Here is a 14,048-nt window from a genome sequence, read left to right on the forward strand (position 1 = left end):
CTGGTGAATTAGTAGTGCTAATGCTGGAAAAAAACTAGTTTACACGTGGTGCTGGCAGCCATGTGGTTAATTACTGTCTTGTCATCTGCACAAATTTGATAAACACAATAATAAAGCATTGGACAATCTATATGTACACTCTTACTGTTCTTCCCTGCAGTGGAGCTGAATCAGTTGCAGCAGCAGAGGGTTATCTTAAAGTAGGGGAGAAGAAAATGGGAGGTGCGGAAAGAAGGGCTACAGCAGACGATTAGTAAAGTACTGCTATGACTCCTGTTTCTTCTCTCTCCTCAACATCTTCTTACTCAACCTCTATAATTTCTTTAAAAATATCCCCTCCCAAGCATCCCAACTTGGATGAAGGACCCCAATATTTAAAAAACAAACAAACAAACAAACAAACAAACAAAAACAGTCATAGCATGACTAAGGCAAGATTTTCAAAAGTGACTCATAATTTTAGGCACTTCAAAGTTGGATGCTCTACTTGGAATATTCCAATGGGCCTAAAATTCACAAAGGGCTGAAAACCTACTGTCTGAACACAATAAAGCTTCAAAAAGGTCTGAAGTCAAGCACAAAAAGATTATGTACCCCAAATCCAGACAGTTTGAAAATATGGGCCTGAAGATACTATTTTAGCTAAATGGTCTTTCAGTCTTTACACAGAGATCTCTCTGTACCTTAAGTACTTCCATTTCATAAATCCCAGAAAGAAGTTTCCAGCATTTTGTCCTGTGTGACATACTGCAGATCATATCACAGCAGGATTTATGCTTCTATTTCAATGCCACTGAAACCTAGCCATTTCTAAATTCCTATAGTAGGTTCTGATTTGGTAAGGTATTTATGTACATATCTAACTTCAAGCATGTGTGTATGTAACATAGCCCCTACCCTGTTACTGAGAGTGAAAAGGCCAAAGAGGGGTATGGTACCTTGAAAAAAAGCCATACTGCGTATATAAACTGGACTTCAGAATGCTGCTACTAGGCCCAGGGAGCTAGGGGAGCAGATGTTGGACCTCCAAACATTGTAAGAAATGCTGCCCAAATCCTTCACCAGGCAACAGAATGAAGAGCTGCAGCTTCCAGTGTATAAATGGTGGCCTGCAGGAGCTGAGCCATAGACAATTAATTGAGGGAGGCAGGACTGCATGAGTGCAGCAGCAGGCTCACTCATTAGGTTAAAAGGAAACTACTGCTTCTTGTTAAGGGAACCCCAGGTCAGGGGTCTGGAAAGGGGAAAAGGACAGGCACATTTAAGGTTGGAGCCTCAGTCTGAGCCTTGCTTGGGTGGAAGCAGGACTCGGAGAATGACTGTTGCAGAACCTGGATGACAAGAACTCATGTACCCTTAGGAAAAGGAAGCCATGTAGACACTGAAGTAAAGAAGAGACTGCAAGGGGCTGCTTAGCATATAAGTGAGCATGGTTTTAATGGTTTCACATTTTATATTGTTGACTATTTACACCGGTGAGGCATAGGCATGGATATGGGGGAGACTGGAGGCCACAATTACTGCCAGGAAGGCATGGAATGCTTTGTAGTAGACTGCTGAAGAACCCAGTGAACTGTGTGAAGGGCTCAGGATCCTAGTGAATTGACTGGGTCTGTAGACTGGGTCAAGGATAGTGGGGACTGTAGCCAGGTATAAGAGAAAGAAAAGGGGGTCTCAGTGGAAGAGAGCTTCTTAGATTGCTGTCTTTCACCTCAGTCATTTAAAACATCAAGGTGTGGCAGGATAGGTGGATGACAGGCTGCCTGAGATACCCTAGGCCGGCTACAATCAAGTCAGCAAATCAACTTGCATGCTTAAAATTAGGCATAGGCCTAATGGTTTTGTTGACTCGGAGCTGTAATGCATAGAGATGTTTGACATAGCCTTGCAATTAAATTTGAAAAGCTCAAAATTTGAGCATCTTTATCTACTGCTGCAAATGCAAAACTGACAATAACATTTTAGTACTCAAAGTATTTTCCTTGTGTTAATAAGGGGGAAAGTGCCATGATTTTGAATGTTTCTTAAAGTAGATAAATCATCATATATTATCATCAACATTTTAAGGCCTAACATGAAAAATTGAAAAATCACAAAATTCTAGCTTTGCAAAGCTGTAATAATGAACAGATTCATTATTCATGGTATTATCATAATAATTAATATTATTACTCATAATATTCAGGTTTCAGGACAGATTTCTGAATACAACATGATACTTTGGTTACTTAACACTTGCTCATATTTATATATATCCTGACATTCATTTCATTTGAATAAATCTACAGTAGGTTTACATTGCAAGTAGAGGAGCCTCTAGGCAACAATTTGGCCAAATTAGTTAGAGTACTAAGGAATAAATAATAGTATTGCTTGTCTCGGGAGACAAAGTGGACAGTAAAAGAAAGAAAGATTAGTAATCTTTGTAATTTCAGTAACAGTTGCAAGAAAAAAAGTGCTGATTTCATGCTGATTCTCTTGACAAGATACATTTCAGTGGACCCTGAACAAAGACAGGGATTTAGCAAAAGCACATGATGATCATGGAAACCTACCATCTTACTTATATAAATAACATTTTAATAAAATTATTATTGTAATAGGACTTTAATGTTTTACTAAAGTCCTACTAGTATCTACTAGTATCTTTTGCAAAATTTAAAATCTACACATAGGTTCTTGTGATCTCTGCCTCATTAGTGTGTTCTTATTTTTTACCTTTATCCTCCTGTTTCAGCTGCTGTTTTCTTACTCCCTTCTTTGAATCATTATCCTTTTGATAAGTAGTGTGTTTTTATATATTTATTTATTTTCTTTCTTATCAGGTCATCCAATGGTCATGGGTCCCATTTCTCCGAAGCTGCTTTTGAACACCACAGCCTACTACAGCTTAGCATAACTTGAACTCCTACACACTTCAGACTGAGTCTAAGCAAATGTCTAATGTCCTGGGATGTTGATAATCTAACAGATTATTTGCTTGTACTGCTTTCCTGACCTAAATTGTTTTAAAATCAGGCTGTCACAAACTTCAAGAAAAATTAAGAAAAGCAAATTGTCCTTCAACTAAATTATCAAACAAGAGGAAACTAGTTTTGATGTTGAAAGAAGTGGGTATTTCTGCATTATTTCTTTCAGGTTTTCTTTTCTTCTTTGCCAGCCATGTACAAAGCAGAAAAAGCAAAGCTTGTTTTTAACACCTAATTCATTTTTGGCCAAAGAAATATAACTGAATCCTTCTAGAAAAGTGAAAACATGATGAGATCATAGAAAAGGTAAGAAATTAGGGCTGGAAGAGACACCACAAGGTCATCTAGTCCAGTGCTCTGTTCAAGGGAGGGTCATCTCTGACCAAACCATCCCAGACAAGTTTCCATTTAACTTGTTCTTCAGAACTTCCCAAGACAGAAATACCACAGTTCCTATAGTAGCCTGTCCCAATCTTTGACCACCATCATGGTCAAACAGTTCCTAATTTCCAACCTGAATTTCCTCTAGTGCAGCTTGAGGCCATTGTTCCTAGTCCTGTCCCCTATGGCCATAGAGAAAAGCTCATTTCCAAACTCTCTGTAATCCCTCCTTCTGATATCTGAAGATTTATCAAATCCCCGCTCAGTTCTGTCTTCTCCAGACTAAGTAACCCTAGCTTTTTCAGTCTTTCCTCATAATCTTGCTTCCTGGGCCCTTTATCATTTTTGTTGCTTTGCACTGGACTCTTCACATCTATCCAAGTTCTTCTTGATATGTGGGGCCCAAAAATGGATATGGTACTCCCTCACTGGTGCCAAGTACAGCAGACAACTCATTTCCCTTTAGGGGAATGCACAGTATATTCTGAAATCCAAACCATCCAAGTCTTTGTTTGAAAGTACTGTGATGTATTGTCAGTATTAATGACAGGATACACACAACCACACTGACATTAGTGCTGCCTTTGACTTGTGATATAGAACTCGTTATGAGATCTGTGCATATTATGGACTTTAGTTTGCCAGAGTTCACAAAAACCTTTTGTTTCAATTCTCATTTGCATGGTTTCACTGTTCCTTTCATTCCTGGGATCCACTTTGAGGTTTAGATCTACACAACCCCCTTTTCTGGCATATGTATACTGTCAAAGGACCATGCTAGGGAAGGCTACAGTGAAGCACGTTGATGTGATACTGCCATTTTAGTGTGGTGTTTGGGCATATTTTAATAAGCATGCACTCTCAGGAGTGCTTGTTGGCAGATGTCCAATTATACTCAAAGGAACTACATTTACATCCATTTCAGGGAATAGTCTAATGCTCTATAGCATGGTCCTTTGGGAATGTGCAAGACATTACAAACATGCTCTTAGTACACTACTAAAACTTGTATGATGCCTTTGTAAGGCAGCCCAGAGAAGATGTATATTTACATCCAGAAAAAGGAATGGTATTTATTATTCATTTCAAATAGTCCCTGACATACCATAATAAATGTTAATTTGTGCTCAGAAAACTGTGTAGACACACACTCAAAGTGCAAATAAAATATGTGCAAAAGGCCATACAGGAAACTAAATGGTACTGCTTAAGGCAAAACAAATGAGTTGTGTGCACACTTTGGGTATTTATTTATGTGTGTATATATTTTAATTAAGTACTCATAATTGCATGTGCTTAACTTTAAAGAGGGCACATTGCAACTTCTGTGTCCAAAAGCAACTCTATTGAGAGACAGTCTGTTACAATAATAAAGTTTGTGATATACACCATTATTTATACATTTATATTATTTACCCCTGTCCCCTTCCTAAGATCAGGGACCAGTTGTGCTAGAGTCATTATAAACATTACTTCAACAGTAACTGAAAGGAAAGGAAATCTTTTCTTTTAGATGTTTTACAGTGATGATATCAGGGCACAGGAGAATTTAGTAACCTGCCCATGTTTATAAAAGGTAGTCTAGGACAGGGCAAATATTTGAATTTAGATTTCCTGATTCTTAGCCCATTGCCTGGAACACCAGACCCAATTTTTCTATATTTAAATGAAGCTGACCTTGCAGCTCTGAGCCCTTCATAGTTCATAATGATGACATAAAGGGGCCGAACATTTTAGTTATTCAAAAGATTGAACCTGCAAAAAAAAGCTTTCAGAATCCTCTACTTTAACAGTGTTGTGCTTCACAGAATTGAATACGACTAGAAGACCAAAAAGTCTCTGCAACATTTATGTAGGTAGTAGGCTGTAGAGAATATCTACTATGTACATGGTACATTTGAACCTTGCTATAAAAACAGATAAGCATTGCTATCAGAATGTCCTGGTGCTGCTTATACCAGAGACTAAGTCTGAATAACATGTGATTGATTCCATTCACTAATGATATAAATTTTTACAGTTAAAAAAAGTTAAAACAGTGATATAACTCCCCTTCCATACACAGACACTTGTCTTCTGCTGCTCATAAAGTTCTCTAACATCATTTTAGAAAAGGTGCTTAGGGGACAGGCTGTAGTTTTGGGTCTGAGGAAATTTATTGCATGTGGACAGGTTCTAATAATTTCCAGGTCTCTGAGAGTTGAAATACTAAGAAAAGTGAAAACATGGGACATTCACTGCAGCACTAATCCAGGGGTTGATAGCAGGAGGAACTCATTGTGGACTGATGGGGATAAATCACTGTCTTCCTGAAGGATATATCTATTCTGCAAATTGGCAGGGTATGGGAAAGCAAAAGGAGAGGCAAGGTGAGAGATTTTTGTTCACGTATAAAAACAACTTAGGGGGCATGCACTTTTGAAGAAGAGTGGGTGCAAGGAAGATAAAGGCATCCTTTTGGAATATCATTCAGTGACACAGAAAGTACACTGGGACAGATTTTTGGATCCAATGCTCATACTTTGCTTCACACCCATAGCATATTCTCATAATAAAGCCACGTAACCACACCTTGGAGGACCCCTGTAATGCAAATGGCATAGAACCCATCTAGTACATACACCAATCTCCACATCTGCTGTCAGGATAAAAGGCATACCTGGAGCAAAGCAGACATATCAGGATCTTGTAATGCTGCCTGAATTCTGTTTCAACTCTGCAAGTATTTTACTAATCTCAGCTATACAGAGATAGTGTTAGTCTATCTCAACTGTATAGCGCTATACTAATATCATCCCATCTACACAGTTGGCCAAATAGAACATATCACCCTAAGAAATCCTTGCCTTCTGCATTTGGTTTACATAACATTTATACACCCAGTTGAGATGAAAACTTGCCCATAAGCCATTCAAGGATACACTTGATTAGTTCAAATGAATCAAAAATAGCCTGAACTTTTACTCAGCTACGTCTGAAAAGGTTTGGAAATGGTTTTCATTCTCACACTTCTCTGCTTTCGCTCAGTGTGTAAGAAGATATACAGAAGAACAGCTCGTCTTGCTGCAGGTTTGGCCTGAGTATGCTCTGTATCAGAAGAGCACCTAGCAAAGATTGTTCTCCTGGGATTTTCTTTCAATTTCTGCAAAAGTGAGAGTTAAGTATCCAATTTTTTCTGAACATACCCAAACTCAGAGCCTGACCCTCTGGAACTCAGCACCTGGCAATATTTGCTCTGTCACCCAAACATTTTGAGGTTCATCACTAATCTGAAATCATCCTGAACCTTGATATATGAAATTCAGAATTAGAGAGCCTGATGACATTTAAGTAAGATTTTTGTATCTTTTCTTACCTAATGTAAGCATTTATACAGCCTGTTCTTGTAAGTCGTTTCTTAGTCGTTCACATGCCTGCAAAGCATTTTGATTAACTACGATCTCAAGATGACATCATCCTCTCTCAACTGCGCTTTCCTCTTTTCAAGGCCTCCTATTTTTTTTTTTATATATAAATCGACTTCTTCACTCCCTTTAAAAACTTGACATCAGATGTTTTTGAATCATGCACCCATTATTTCACAGGTTAATCCATCTTTTTGACTGAATGCATGGAGGTTTAACAGATAAAAATTGAAGGATAAACAACAAATGGAGTAAAACGAAGAGACAAAGCATTTTGAAAGATTTATTTTTACTTCAAGTGAGACTAGAATGTAAAAGATATAAACTATAATGTATTATTTTATTATTGTTTAATAAATCCAGAAAAAAACCATTAAAACCAAAAAGAGGTATTTAGGTGCTTTCCACCACTACTGGATGATACAGTACAGCTAGTTATGATGATTAGCAAGCCATTTAAATATATTTATTTAGCAGGGTGGCATAACATTTCACAAAGGACCATGTAACTGGCTCAGGGAACTGGTTTTCCATTCCTAATAGCCCTAAGCTGTCGTCACAAAGATCCCTAGATACAGGGCTGTAGCAACGAAGTTTGGCACCTGGGGCAAGGCCTGCAGCGGCAGCCCACCCTCGTCCCACACACAAATCGAGGAGTGCACACAGTGGCGTGAGCCACCCTTCCCCTGTCCCTGCATCCCCTCCAAACAAGCTGCTCACGGCTCTGTCCCATGCCCTGTCCTGGCTGGGCAGCACCTCTTGGCACCCCTTGGCAGTTGCCCCGCTCACCCCCCACTTGATATGGCACTGCCTGGATATCAATTAAAAAAAAAAAAGTCAGAACACCTTAACAATTTAACTAGTTGCCTCTGACTGGCAAAGAGAGACAAAATCTGTTAAGCCAGATCAGACTTTCCAATCTGCAACTAGCTGAAGGTTTGCTTTTACATTTCCCATATCTATTCATGGACTTAAGAGTGCAATAAAGGCATTAAAGAAAAGGGGAAGAAAAAAAAAACAACCTGTCTTCAAGAAGATTGGTAGCCAGCAGAGATCTATGAATATTTTTAAAGGGCACTTTTCTCCCCTCATACTGGCAACTTTGGACTTTTCCTTACGTGCAGAAATGTTTTCACTGCCTATGCTAAGAGAAGACATATTTGAAATGTTTTAGTCTGTTTCAAAATTCTTAAAGAACCTCAAGGGAAATCTTTGTTGTTATATATACAAGTTATTCAGTATACATATAACACTAACACACACACACACTCTATAATAGTGAGTGTTTTCAAGTTACCATTGGAACCAATTGCTGTTGGATGTGGAATTCTCCATGAAGCAGACAGAGTTTCTAATACAAAAGTATGCCGGACTGTTTTAGATTTCCTAAAAGCTAGGTTGTAGCTCAACCCAGCTTGCTGGAGGAAAGACAGAAATCAGTGAATACATTTCTATGACTTTTGTTGTGCAGGAGTCAGGCTAAATGATCATAACAATCCTCACCAGCTTTTAAAATAAATATGAATAAAATATAAATCAATAAGAAATCTTATTATAAAAAGAGTGTAAAAAAGCTATGAACCAAAGTCAAACCGAAATATTTGTTAGGTGATGGAACTTGAGATTACTGGTCTGGAAAAAAAGATATTTTCATAATAACGATGTGCATAGAGGTCAATGAAATGGATATTAAAAAATGGTAAAGTTTTCAGTAAGAAACTCTACATAGAGAAGGTTAAGCACTTGAGGACACTTTTTAGGCTGAGTCACTCCTCATCAAAATTTCCTACAGCAACTGCATTTGGATTATGTTAAATGGATTATTTAGGCTATGTATTCTCTTTTGCCTAGCATATAAAATGCCTCTTGTTGACAATGGTTAATGTCCTCATGGCTCGTCATGTGTTAGAGGAATGTGTGTTGCATAGTCAAGAAAGGGTTAAAAGCACCCATCTCAAATCAGATTAGCCCACTTAAGGTACTGGAAATAATTAGTAGGGTCAGTCAAAGAAAGAATAAAAACGTGCATTTCTGTCAAAATTAAAGCTTTACGAAGTCCCCTTGCTCAAATTTTATTTTGAAAGAATATTGGGGAAAAAGATTTTTTTTTAAATACAAAAATCTAATTGACATTGCAATTGACATTGTATTTTACTTTTCAGTTTGAAATTACTTTTCATTTTAGTTTTTTCTAAGTTCATTAATATAAAAATCAAAATATTAAAATTGAAATGGAACACTTTGACCTGAAACAACTGGGGTGGATGGGGGAGAGGGGGGAGCATTTCAAAAGTATTGGGAAAGAAACCAGCTTTCCAATTGTAGACATCATCTATTCTGAATCCTTCCATTCTCCACACAGGTCTCTTAATATTAGGAAAGTTCAGCCATGAAATCAAGGGCTGATGATTTGAGCTTAAGGGGTTTCTCAAGGTCTGAAAGCATGTGCCAAGAGCAAGAGAGAGTGTTAAAAAACAAACAAATTTTTGTGGTCATTAAAACTTAACACAGTAATGTTTTACTTGGGATTTCTATGTGAAGTTTTGCCATTGTTTTGACCCTCTCTCTTCAAGATAATAGATCCTGTAAGTATTTTGTAAGTAAAACTATATCACAAAATATCTGAAATGGCTCTCAGTAGTTTGTCTTTCAGTGTATAACTGACACATTACAATGGCCCCAGAATTGTAGCATCTTGTAACTACAAAGCATTTTGTCTAAGCTACTGGTGAATGTTGCTGGTTGGTGCTGCTGAACTAGAACTGGAATGCCTGTTCAGCAATCACAGTTTCATATTTTTATTATTTTCTATCAAAATAAATGGTTGAAATTCCAAAACATTTGTTAGGAAAGATCAAAGAGGCATTTCATTTAAAGCAGTTCTTTTCAGCAAGGTCAATTTTTTTTTGATGATTTGGACTTTACTGGCCAGCTTGATAGGAAACAAAACCATCCCTAATAAATGAGACAGACCATCCTCTTATAAGGCAGGCAGGCAGGCAGGCAGGGAGAGAGCCTGTCACAAAAAGGTCACGATCAGTCAGGACTAGTGGCTAGACCCAGGGTCAGACACATGTCTGCACTGGGTTTGGAACCAGAGGTCAAACCAGAATCTGCATGCCAAAGATATGATCAGGAGCAGGCCAGGGTCAAGGAGTCAAACTAGGAAGCCATAAATCAAGCCAGGTTTGGGAAGCCAGAGTCAGGACACCACAGATCACACCAGGCCAGGAGCTGAGAGTTGCAGCTAGGAGCAAGCCAAGGGTCAAAAGCCAGACAAATGTACCAGGAATCTAGGAAGAAAGATCAAGAGCTAGGGGGGCAGTAGGGGAAGAGGGGGGCAGAAATCAAGGCAAGGTGCCAGGATCAGCACAGTCTATAGAAGTCTCTTGCTAAACTCATAGATATCTTACTGCTATGTGCCCTGCTGATTTTAAGGTCATGCTTTGGGTGGATCTGGCTTCCTGCCAGCATAGCAGCCAATTACTGGCTACCAGAAGGATAACTTATCCCCAGATGGAGAGTTGACTCATCATATGGCCTATCTGCTTGGGCAATTGGGGATCCAGTAAGTCACTAGCTAGGGAACCCAAGGAGCTGCCAGCCTGGTAGGCCACCCAGGTCCCCAGCTGGCAGCTCCTTGGGTTCCCTAGCTAGTTGACTGGGCAGCTAGTGAAGCTTGTTTCCTGATAGCTCTTTTTCCTGACAGCAAACTGTCTGGCTAGTGAGCAGGCTGGCAAGAAACCTGGCAGGTTGACCAAGCTCATATTGGGAGGAACACTCAGCTAGGTTGGATCAGTCAGGTAGCTTCTCAACTGTAATCAAAGAGTGCTTTGTGACCGAGGAAGTGCAAGGGCCAACCAAAGGTATCACTCTCCTAGACTTGGCCTTGGCCAAAGGAGATGATCTGGTGTGTGGCTTGAACATTAAGGGTAGCCTGGGCGACAGTGACCATGAGCTCATCAGGTTCACTGTTCACTGCAAAGTTGACAAATCAACTAGCAGGATTGAAATCCTGGACTTCAAAAATGCTGACTTCAACAGGCTCAGGGCATTAGTAGGGAAGGCAATGCAGGACTAGGGTCAAAAGGTGAATGGGGTGCATGAAGAGTGGTCGTTCCTCAAGGACATGATCCTTGAAGCACAAAAGAAAACAATTCCTGTGAAGAGGAAAGGTAGCAGAAGGGCTGGGAAGCTCTCCTGGTTCAGTAGGGAAATTGCAGTCCTCTTGAAAAAGAAAAAAGTGCCATACACACAGTGGAAGCTGGGGACAGTCCTCAAGGAGGACTATACAACAGTGGTCCACACTTTTATGGAAATGATTAGGAAAGCTAAGGTGGTGACTGAGTTTAAGTTAGCCAAGGGAGTCAAGGATAATAAGAAGTCCTTCTTTAGGTACATAGGGAGCAGAAGGAAAACAAATGGAAGTGTGAGGCAACTTGGGACAGCTGGTAATGGACACTCAGGAAAAAACTGAACTCCCAAATGCCCATTTGGCTTTGATATTTCACCAGACAAGTGAAAGGGGAAAGACAAGTGAGATAAGGATAAAAGAGGACATGGTGGGAATGACAGCCTTCCCACTGTGGATGCTGAGCTGGTGCAAAACCAACTAGAAAAGCTAGGCATTTATAAGACAGCAGGACCAGATGGACTTCACCCAAGACTGCAGATGGAGCTGGCTGAGGACATTGTGGAACCCCTGGCAAAACTCTTTTAGAAATCATGGCACACAGGGGAGATCCTTGAGGATTGGAAGAGAGTCAACATTTCACCCATCTTCAAGAAAGGGAAGAGGGAGGACCTGGGAAACTATAGGCCGATCAGCCTAACTGCCATCCCAGGGAAAATCCTGGAAAAACTCATTAAAGAATCTATGTGTGATATGCTTGTTGGACGGCAAAATTCTGAATGACAGCCAGCATGGGTTCATTGCGTGTAGGTCTTGTCTTACCAATCTCATCTCCTTCTACGAACAGGTCTTTCACCACCTGGACATGGCAGAGAAGGTCAACCTTATAAAACTAGACTTCCAAAAGGCTTTTGATCTAGTATTCCATGATATCCTTGTGGAAAAATTGGAAGATTGTGGGCTTAACTGTTCAACAGTTCAGTGGGTGGAAAACTGGTAGGATCCAGAGATTTCTCATCAATGGATCTGTGTCATCCTGGTGAGAAGTGGCGAGTGGTGTCCCTCAGGAGTCCATGCTTGGACCGGTGTTTTTCAACATCTTTATCAATGATTTGGATGTAGGGGTGAAAATCTCGCTGGCCAAGTTTGCAGACGACACCAAGTTATGGGATAGTGTGGTCATGCCAGAAGATAGTTTGCAGATACAGATGAACTTGGACAGGCTGGAGAGCTGGGTAGACCAGAACCAGATGCAGTTCAACACTCAGAAGTGTAAGGTGCTCCATCTGGGGGCAAACGATCCCCAACATACCGACAGGCTCAGTGGCAACAATTTGACTTGCACCACTGCTGAAAGGGACCTAGGGGTAGTGATCGACCATCGCATGAACATGAGCCGGCAGTGCGATGCTGTCACCAGCAGGGAAAACAACATGCTGGCATGCATTAACCATTGCATCTCATGCAAAAAAAAGTAAGTGTTATTCCCACTGTACTCTGCACTGGTGTGACCGCAGCTGGAGTACTGTGTGCAGTTCTGGGCACCGCACTTCAACAAGGACATGGAAAAGCTTGAGAGGGCCCAGAGAAGAGCCACCTGTATGATCAGGGACTTATAAGACAAGCCATACAAGGAGAGGCTGAGGGACCTGGGCCTCTTCAGCCTACAGAAGAGAAGGCTGAACGGGGACTTGATAATGGCTTACCGCTACATTAGGAGAGTACATCAAGAACTCAGTGAACAGCTGTTTACCAGGGTACCCCTGGGGAAGACCAGGAGCAATGGATACAAACTCCTGGAAGGCTGCTTCAGGCTCAATTCCAGGAAAAAAACTCCTTCACAATCAGGGTGTCCAGACTGTGGAATAAACTCCCTCCAGAGGTGGTGCAGTCACCTACCCTGGAAATCTTCAAAAGGAGACTGGACAGTCACCTTGCTGGGGTCACTTGAACCCAGTTGTCTTTTCCTGCCTAGTGCAGGGGGACTGGACCCGATGATCTACAAGGTCCCTTCCAGCCCCTAACAATCTATGAATCTATGAATATAGATTCAAAGTTTAATGGAACCAGTGTGTTCCCACCGACTGCTCTGATACAGTTGAATCAGCATTCTGTATGGAAAAAACAAACAAACAACTGTTTTACCAGAACATTTCCAATGAAGTCTACCATGATCTTACAAAAACAGTGACCAAGTTAAGCAGAGACCACAGTCCTGGATCTGACCAACCCAGTTTCCTTTCTGAGACTGTTCTTGAGATTTAACTTTGCTGATAGGACAAGAACAAAGTTGTTGTTTTTTTAAACCTAAAAGGTGGGGGGACAGTAGATCTACATAGTGCCCTCCCTCCCTACTATGCAGCTTTACAGTAGACACTGCCATCAATTTCTGGTGGTTCCTTCAGCTGTACTCAGGAGGTTGCAAATAACTATGGTACAGGCACTAGAAAGAAAAAGAATAGCCATCTTACTTCTGGGGGCATCCTGCTTCAAGAGAAAAAGAAACTCTTTTCTCTATATCCAGTAAAAAGGATTATGGTTTGCATAGAGAATTCCTAGTCTTCATTACAACCCAAACCCCTGGTCCTCATTACAGTCTTTTAGACTCCTTCATTCTTAAGGGGCCCATGCTGAGGCAATTCTTCAGTGAACTACAAATTAGATTCTTAAAATAGTTTTAAAGGCATGCTAGCATGTCTCCCATGGAATAATGACTGATTCCAATCTGTCATGCCTGCAAGTGACAGGTGAGAACAGTCCCTGAGCTGTCTGACTGGCATATTTCTGGGTTTGAAGTGTGGGAGTGGGTGGGGCATGTAGGCACTAAGGATGTGTGAAGCTTTGGTCCACGATTTGATTTGGAGAAAATTCGGCACGATTTGGAGGACAAATCACCAAATCTGAATTTAATCAGAAGAAAATAACCTCCAAATCAATTTGGAGCCTCTGAATTGATTCAGAAAATATTTGGAAATTTGAAAGACAGTTTTTCAGGGGAAGAGAAACTGAGAAGAGGGAGGGGGAGCAGGGGGGGAAAGACTGACATCTGTAGCTGGCCACTGACTGTAATCTTTCCCTGAGTCCCCTTCCAATCACATTGCTCTGGGGGAGGGATGTAGAAACAGCACATAAGTCTCTGTCTGTAGCCTTTCTGTCCTTTTT

This window comes from Alligator sinensis, unplaced genomic scaffold (genome assembly GCF_000455745.1).
Source record: "Alligator sinensis unplaced genomic scaffold, ASM45574v1 scaffold213_1, whole genome shotgun sequence".
NCBI lineage: Eukaryota > Metazoa > Chordata > Crocodylia > Alligatoridae > Alligator > Alligator sinensis.